Raw genomic sequence first — 9,625 nt, 5'->3', positions numbered from 1 at the left:
CCTTGGAGGAGATTATGTTGAGAAATAAAAAAAAAAAATTCTTAAAAACGTTGTTTTTCTTGGTCAGGCCGGAAACTTATCAATCCACCCTCGTATATCTTAATTTTGTGAAAATTTGTGTTTTACAATAAAGTTTTGTGTTTTTTAACAGGCTTGATAAGGGACTATATTTTGTCCGAAACGTCGCCAAGTTTTTTCAAATTTAAACTCTTGTTTTTATTTCTTGGACCTTCTAAACCGGAAACTATATGTCATATCAACCAAAGGTCGAAACTGAAGAAACAATGGAGTTATATCTAAATAAACAGATACAAATTTTATTAACAATAGAATTAAATTATTCCTACAAAATTACAAATTTTTACATATAATTTTTGTTATTTTTCAACCACTTATACAAAAAAGAAAAGAAAAATAGATTCATTTATGACACCCTGCAAAATCTGGTTCTAAAAGGTACAAGGATGTGGACGCCTAATCGAAACCTATTATATCGTCAATTATACTGCATTTTTGTAACAGTATATGTTCTTTTTGATAAGTCGGAGTGTTTTATAAACATTTTGTTAGAACTTTTTATAACCTCGAAAGTGGGATTTCCGTGTGAGAGCATCAGCGTCCGGATGAATTGTGCCCAAAACCATTTCCCCGTTCTCAGAAGAAACTCGTGTATGAAGCCCTAGTTACAGAAACAAATGGATGAAGTTACTCTTTAGCAGTTACAAAATATAATTGTATAAAAAAATGCGTGTGATAAAATATTTTTTAAATTCTTACACTGATTTGATTCAACCGCTTCAATGCTCACATGCCTAAACGCAGAAGCGTGCGCTGATTCGAATAAGTTTGATTCGTTTGTATTTTGAATGACAGATGAAGTGGTAGAAGCTTGCTCCGTTTTCCCTTGTTTAATCTTTAAAAAGACACAGTTTACAATTAGACAACTTTTAATTAAAATTTTCAGAAACAAATGGATTCTACTTTGAATCCTTCGACATTAATTGTAACATGCAAATTTGAAGCATTTAAATTGTACAAAACGAAAAAATTTGTATTTGTGTTTAGCATACCGACTGAAGATATTCTTTATATTTATTTATGAATTTACTTCTTGGCACTGAAAGTTTGAGCATATCGCGAATGTCTTCGTCGCTTAAAATATAAAACGATTCATCATCGACTTCGTTCTTTGAAATTAAGCAGTAAATAGGAGTACAGGTGATAAATTCATCATAAGAAATACCTTAATTGCGATCTTGCAAAAACTAAGAGACAATCACAATATGCAAATACGTAATAATGAAAATTTAAAAAGTTTAAGTACGTATATCACAAAAAAAGTCAAAAGTTAATTTTGCAAAAAAACCTTTAATTAAAAATTTGCCAGAACGATTACTTGAGACCAGGGAAAACCGCGGGGAATAAGATTGAATTCATTTTTATAATTTATTATTTTTTATGAAAGTAATTAAATAATTAATAAATTTAAATAACTAAATGCATAATTCTAAAACCTTTAATTTGAATCAAGATGATTGTTTTTTTATAAAAAAAATTTCAAGAATATGAATGAATTTTTAGACAAATATTTGATTTTACAACTAAAAGAATAATTTTTTAATCAAAAATTTCAAGCATAAATTTTGAGTAAAAGAAAAAATTGACAACAAAAAAGGAATTTTTAACAAAACAGCCCAATTTTCAACAAATACAGATTTGTCAGCCCAGAATGAAAAGAAATTTATCCAAATTGTTGAACTTAAAGGAAAGAAACGAATTTCCTGTGAAAACGTTGAATTTTCAACACGAAAATATGATTTTCTTACCAAGCAGTTAATCTTTAACCAAACACATGCATTATAATCATTAAATTTTTTATTAAAAAATTTAGGTTTTAACCAAAAAATGTGGATTTTAAACGAATAATGTAATAGTAGATATTTCAGCCGAAAATGTGTTAATTCTAATTTAAAAAAAAAGTACAATTGAATCACAAAAATTTACCTAGGAATAGATCGATTATTTTTTGGCTGCATTGCCAAATCTTCATGAGCTCCACGAAATTATGTCCAGTCGGTGCCACATAATTTATAGAATCTCGCACACTCCGCAAAATGCAAACTCCCAGTATGGATAAACGAAATAACCGCTTTGGTCGCTTCAGTTACTCCCTTGTGAAGTTTGCGCTTTATTTAACCAAGTGAGTATCGAGTTGATTATTCTTGAGAGAGAATTTGTCCGAACTCGAATGATACAAGTGAATTAAGAACAAAATATTTAACTTGAACATCCCTAAGTTTCGATTCGATTATCTCTGATCGTAAGTTGCACACACTCAAACTGTCAAAAGGTATGAAAACAGGGTATTCAACTTGATTATACTAGAGTGTCGATTTGATAATGCCTGACATTAAGGCTGATTATCTGCAGATCATTAAGTTGAGCATAAAATGAGAATTTCTTTGACTTTGGAAAAAAATGATGAATTGTACATGATCCTTTTTTCTTTGTTGCAAGTAGGGTAAGGGGGGTCAGCGCCACCAACTTAACAGTCTGTGATTTTTTTAAGATAATAAGACGTGGAATTGATCCATTTTTTGTCCTTTCGAGTTCTACATTATTGCATATCATATTTCTATAAGTATTCATCACATGAACTAAAGAATGATTTAGTAATTTAATTATCTTTAACAAGCTGTATTTCCTCGGCTTTGCCCTTCACCGGAGGGTGAAGCCGACTGAAGCTTTTTATGAAAATCAAAACATTTAAAAATAGGAAAAGAGGATGGTTTGCTTCTGTAGTATTTTATGTTCTGGAAAAATTACCTTTGAAAATATCCAGCAAGAAGAACAAGTTATTTTGAATAAAAATAGAGATAGCTGTAATAAAACCTCCTATTAGTTGACTTTCTACCAAAAACGGACTTTACGCAATGTTTCTACCGTACCAATACAAGAAATCTGTATACCGACCGGATTGTGAATAATAATAATATTCGATAGTTACTTCCTTGTAGCCCATAAGATAACTGGCTGTTCTGCATTCCCGGTCATTTATCGTCGAAACTTGTTACACGTGTATCACCTAAGCACTTTTAAATTGTAATTTTATCGGGCATGCCACCCTGGCCAGGCCTCAATTATTTATGAGATTTTATATATTTTGGACTTCAATTGTGTCTAATTATTATAATAAAATTGTATAATATTGCGTAATCTTGCAAAATGTAAAATTTTTCTACCGTAAGTATTGTCATTAAAGTTAAAAACTTTATATTTCTGTCAGGGAATCTTCAATTCCTTCATGGTAAAAACTATTTTCTGTATCATTTTTCTTTTACAACGTAAATTTTCAATATTTCAGTAAGTAACATTATCTCTGTAATAAAATATATTTATTTATTGTGAAGTAGAATTAAAATTGTTAAATAACAGCGATGATATAAGAAAAGTCACCTTTGCCCCACTTGTTGGCGCTGCACAGTGGGACGAAAGTCACGACTCTGGACAAATTGATTTTCCGACTACAGTTTTCATCCGATTCAAACGGTTTGTTTTTAAATTAAAGCTGATGAAAATCCGCATGATGGATGAAAATGGTTTCATATGAAAGTTTAGCCATTTTTCGACATTCTTATTTCGTTTTCAGAACTTGATTAACTGTGAATGACCAATTTTTTAAACCCAATTGTTATCAACATGAAAAATTTCCTGAGATTATATTAATATTAATTCGATACGCACATCAGACTTTACGTCTGTTTGAAAAGTAAAACTTCTGCGATGCGACTTGCCTTCCTTGTATTATTCTTTCTGCATCTCTTGAAATCTTTATTTTTGGCTTCCTGAGCCTCTTCCGATAATTATCCGATTGGAATGACGAAAGAGTCTATTATTTTGGCTCCATGAATCAACAATTTGTGTAGTGATGCAGAATTTTTCCGGCTGAGTATGAGCTTAAACTGCATTTTTTTGGACAAACTGTGTATTTGTTTATTAAATTTGTTTAAATAATTAACAATTGTTATCGGATGATCGAAAATAATAAATGAGTATGATCAATTAGTGATCTGCAGTTGATTCTGGGTGGGAAACGCTATTCATCCATGACGAATAGAAAAGATGAGTAATTGTTCATGAAATTGTTTATAACAATGGCAGTTGTTATTATTCATCTAAATCCCCTAACGTTATTCGAATATCAGTCATTAACAATTAAATACATCCAAAGAATAGAGTTTGTGTGACAAAAAATAGCCAAATAATGCAATTGTTAACTAAGTTCGTTTGAACAATTGCGAATTGTTATTATATGAGCAGATATGATAACTGAGTATCATTCACGAGTTTTATGGAGATAACTCTATGGAAAATAACTATTCTTTACGTCACAAATAGGTGAAGCCAAACATTGTTTTCTTTATTTTTTTATAATAATGATTGTTTATTCATGAATCCTTACGGGTATTACACAAAAATTATTTGTGTTGATCAATTGAGGAAATCCAGTGAGAATCAAGGGACCATACACCGTAAAATCATATGAAACCATTTTCATCCATCATGTGGATTTTCATCAGCTTTAATTTAAAAAAAACCGTTTGAATCGGATGAAAACTATAGTCGGAAAATCAATTTGTCCAGAGTCGTGAACTTCATCTCACTGTGCGCTTCCCCCTTACCCTATACATAAGATATCAAATTTCCTTACGTGCATGGTTTTCTTACGTGCAATTGATTGTTTCTATTATTAACTCTTAAAGCGCCCTAGGGGTCTTGGGCGACCCCATTTTTTTTGCGTGATTATACCAAAGCCCCCTTTGTGAATTTCAATTCTGTGGGGCCCTCGAGAGTTAGCTAAACAATTATGTTTTCAATCTATACCGTTGGCAAGTAGCTGTTTAAATTATTTGAACTTCGGCATTCGTTGGAAGCAGTCGCTGTCTCGATGGAGGTCGTTTACGACCCCACATGTCGTATGGTGATTTTTTCAGAAGATTTTTTTCATTTTACAAAAATATTGTGTGTCCACGTGAAAAGGAGTGTAAGTATTACAAAACAAGTTTCCAAATTTTTTTAAAGCGCTCGTTCCTAATATATCTCGAGAAAAGTAAGAAGTACATACTTCATTTGTAGTAGAAAAGAAGATAAAAAGGCCCAAGAGGCTTGTTATTCGTGCAACCGCCCGGTGTGTCCAAAGCACCGGGTAATCATTTGCGGAAATTGGTTCAGTGGAGAATAGCGCTTCCATTATTAATTATTTTTTCATTTGTGACCATTTTTCAACAATTATTCTTCAAAAATAAAAAAATTACATGAGAAAATCATGAAATAATCATTAAAAATCGTTCCTTCAACTTTTCATTTAATGGCCCATTTCAGATTGCCAAATAAATACCTTCTTTCGAAACTGCACATTTACAGTTTTTTTAATCTGGAAGAGCTATATTTCGAGAGATACAGCTTAAGTTTTTAGGTGAAATATTGAAAATTGACTGAGTCACGATTTGTTTGGTGAAAAAAGTAATTTTTCACGTTTTTGTGAGAATTCCTTTTTTTTAACGCGCACCAAAATATTTTTCATCAATATAACCTTATCTCTGCACTGAAAGGATATTTAGAGAGAATCCAGTAATTTTGTTGAATTAAAATAAGCGATACTATCTTTGCAGGATTCAATTTTCCGGCTGGGGTCGCCCACGACAACACTCATTATAATTTTCCCCAAAAAACTACGCTTCCAGGTGAATGTGTATGAAAAAAGCATAAAAAATAGTATAAGTTAGAAAACCCTCTTAGTTGATATTTTTTTCTCTTCTTTTGCTCTTTGATGATATATATTACGTTCCCCAAAAACTACCCCTAACTCATACATACCTACCCCTCCTGATAAAATACGTTTTCAAAGTGGAAAAACCATCTTGAACAATGTAAACATGATTTAGAGCAACAAGTTAATTACATGACACTTGGAAATTTTCTTCTCATTATAATTTTTCCAAAAAACTAGCCTTCCACGCGAGTGTATGCAGGGGAGTTCATATATGTATTTAAAAAGCATAACAAATAATACAAGTAAGAAAACACTCTTAGTTGATATGTTTTGTTCTCTTTTTTGCTCTTCGATGATATATAAGACATTCCCCAAAAACTAACCCTGAGTCATATAAACCTAACCCTCGTGATCGAAAACGTTTTAAAAGTGAGAAAAACACCTTGAACAACGTAAGCATGATTTAGAGCTCCAAATTATTACTTGACACTTGATTTCAAGTTCTAGAATATTCTGCTACGTGAATAATAGATTGCTGTTTTTTACCTCTTAAAATTGGAGAAATAGATTTTTAGCTACTTTAGTTCGAAGTTCTAAATTATTCTAGATTATTTTCGATTTTTTGGCTACTTGAAATGAAAGTAATAAATTGTTTGTATATTTTTTTGAACGGTAGGTTTTGGGAAAGGTAGTTTTTTTGGAAAATTATAATGAGGATGAAATTTTCAAGTCTCAAGTAATCATAAATGAGCAATGTATTTTTAGCCCTGCTTCGAAGGCCACAAATGTAACTTTGACGACCAATGCGCAGCATTAATAATCCGCTTGTGGAGTGCTATATACGCACAGTGCCGATGGGCAACCCAGTACATTTACATCAATCTCTCTAGTAATCACATCCAAGTAAAGAACCTTAAAAATGTTGTCATGTGAGGATCCCCACTTCGGTCCTTTAGTATCCAAGGTCTTTTGTTTCAAGCGTCATATACTCTACTAACACTTTTTTCTTAACTATTTGTGGCCATACTTTTCTGTCCTGACATACTATATCTTCCTTCACGTCCGTGGATTTTTTCATGCAAACTCTCGTGTTTCTGTGGCTTCTTATGTATCTTCTAACTAGGGTCTCATTCACACATTCGAAACATTCTTATCGCGCCCTGCCTTTAGGCACGCAGCCATTTACTTTGATACACTTGTTTCGTTAGTCGTTCATTGAGCATTTTCTTAACATGCCCAAACTATCTTAACCGATTTCTTTTCCATGTGTCAACTAGTGTTTCTTGAGTGATTCACAGTCACTTGTTTCAACTTTCTAGTCGAGGGATGAAAACAAAACTTTCGAACCGCTAAAGAGGTAACGAAGGTCGAACTTTTAATGCGCGTGTAATGAACAAAATTTTGTAATAAAACTCCTGTGTGGGTGTAATTTGGAATGAATATAGCGTGAATTTTTATTTCATGCTTTATTAATCATGCTCTAAAGAAAGGACACAAATCATACGTTGGAACGATCGTAACCCGAGAGCTTTTGATAGTAAGTCTGTCGACGCATCATTCCTTGGATAATTAGCCAAAGATCTAAACTTTAGCTACGAACAAAAATAATGCTCGAAATCTTAAGAATAAGATTTGAAAACATGTAAGAAACCTTCCTTTATAAGGACAGTAGATTTCTTTCGCGAACGTCAATTTTCTTTAAACTGAAAATAGTCCAAATTTGCACTTTGTGTAAAAATTAACTCCTCTAAAGTTTTCGTAAGAAACGTGTACGGGCATTCTCGCGCTTTGCATTTATTTTCTTACTATCGTATACTATAATTAAAATTGATCTCCCATAAATATTGTAACTTAAACTGAAAAGTTGATATTCATATTTCTGACGAATTATAGTCTCAATTTCTAACTAATTCAATGATACAAGTTAACCTAATTCAATGACACTAAAAAAAATTTAAATTAATTAAGTTTAAACAAGAAATAATGCATTCAAAGTGGCTCTACGAGGCACCAATTATGTTCTGCTTTCTCACGAATCGCACAAATACAAAATTGCCTGTCTAAGAGGTTGTGTTAGGAATTTTCATGGGAACTTAGATTAAACTTAATTAGAATAAAACTCAAAATAATGCTTTCAAGATGGCCCTACGATAAGCCCATTAGATTTTCTTTTTTTCGCGAATGACACGACAAGTACAAAATTACTTCTTTAAGAGGATCTGTTAGGATTTTGTATGGGAACTTGGATTTAAATTAATTTGATTAGAACTCAAAATAATCCTTTCAAAGTGGCTCTCAAAGGCGCGTATTGGGTTCTGCTTTCTCGCGAAGAGTGCAAGTACAAAATAGCTCTTCTAAAACTTTTATTAGGAATTTGAATGACAAATCGGAACCAAATAATTCAGGTTCTAAAAATGCCGCTTAAGCCACAAATCCTTCAAGGTGCTTTAATTAGCTGTCTATTAGGCTGTATTTTATCGAAAGTTCCACAAGTACAACATTGCTTCTCTAATTGGCTCTACTGGAATTGTTAGCGAATAATCGAAAATAAATTAATTGGATTTAAATGCTAAGTACCTTGATAAAAAAAAATATTTTTTCGATAAGCATGTTTTTTTACAATGTGCATTGTGCAAAATAAAATGAAAATTGAAATAAGCTGTAACTTGCAGCAAATGTGCTTTCATAACTTATACATAATTTATACATATTTTCAATGATTAATTAGAAATTGTTATTTTTATTTAAAAGCCAAGTTAAAAAGTTGGATAAAATAATTAGATAAATTAAAAACTGCACATTTTATGGAGGTTTCTACATAGCATTAAATGTTTTTTTCTCCTAAGGTTATTGCGATGTTTTTAAATTGCACTGATTTTTATTTTTGATCCGTTTTAGATAGTTTTCCAACGGTTTAAATCTTTTTAGAAAGTTATTGAGCCCTTTGTGAAATAAGTGACATTTAATTATTTATTTTACATATTTTAAATTGTTGTTTTGAAAAAAATATTCCACATTTGAAACTGAGATGAATAAAAAAGCATAAGAAAAGAATTTGTCACATTGAAAATTGTGCATTTTATGAAAGTTTTTGTATAGCGTAAAATTATTCGTTTGTTCTTGGGGTTATTAAAGTATTTTTATACTTCATTTTATTGATTATTTATTACGTTGAAATCGTTTTTAAACGTTTTGATTATTTAAGGACAAAAGTATTGAGCCCATCCTGAAATAAGTGAAGCTCGATTCTTTGTTTCACATATTTTAAGATATTTGTTTGAAAACTGTTATTTCTCATTAAAAACTGGGTAAAAAAGTATTATAATATGATTGGATAAATTAAAAACTGCGCGTTTTATGGAGGTTTTTGTATTACAGAAAATCGCTTTTCGTCACCAAGGTTATTAAAGCATTTTTGCACTTCAAATTTCTTAATAGTTTATTACCTTTGGATATTTAAATATTTTTTTTATCAAAGTCCCTCGAGAATTTTGAATTTTCCTTAGAACTACTCATTAACCATGCCCGAAATTTTGTAACCAAGATCCATGTGCATCGATAACGAAATGAGTTATACAGTGCGGTTGAATGCAAGTTTAGCTAGTATAGGTAGCACTTTATACCTTAAAGGGCAGTTCTACCAAATACGGGCAGTTTTAAATCTCGCTCGTGGTTGGATTACGAAACTCGTCGATTATTTTTGCTGGAAAACTGTAAAAATAACACAGGCCAACAATTCTCAGAACCAGGGACCAGACCTACTATATCCGAAGGTTTTTGCTGCGCTGAATCCGAATCTGACCTCAGAAAAATTCCATCACCCTCAGTTTTCGAGATATTCTAACCTAAAAG

General features: G+C 31.6%; 1 long non-coding RNA gene across 1 annotated transcript; it reads right to left on the bottom strand.

The window, feature by feature from the left end:
• Positions 1-585: 585 nt before the first annotated feature.
• Positions 586-2,143, bottom strand: LOC117176047. The gene is made up of 3 exons (XR_004467575.1): positions 2,005-2,143; positions 778-913; positions 586-679 (listed from the first exon to the last, which is right to left on the bottom strand). It is a non-coding gene; the product is annotated as an uncharacterized LOC117176047 (long non-coding RNA).
• Between the last annotated feature and the right edge of the window lie 7,482 nt (positions 2,144-9,625).

The sequence above is a fragment of the Belonocnema kinseyi genome, chromosome 1 (genome assembly GCF_010883055.1).
Source record: "Belonocnema kinseyi isolate 2016_QV_RU_SX_M_011 chromosome 1, B_treatae_v1, whole genome shotgun sequence".
Taxonomy (NCBI): Eukaryota; Metazoa; Arthropoda; class Insecta; order Hymenoptera; family Cynipidae; genus Belonocnema; species Belonocnema kinseyi.
Note: the sequence above shows the minus strand (reverse complement) of the source record. Positions and strands in the feature narration are given on the sequence as shown.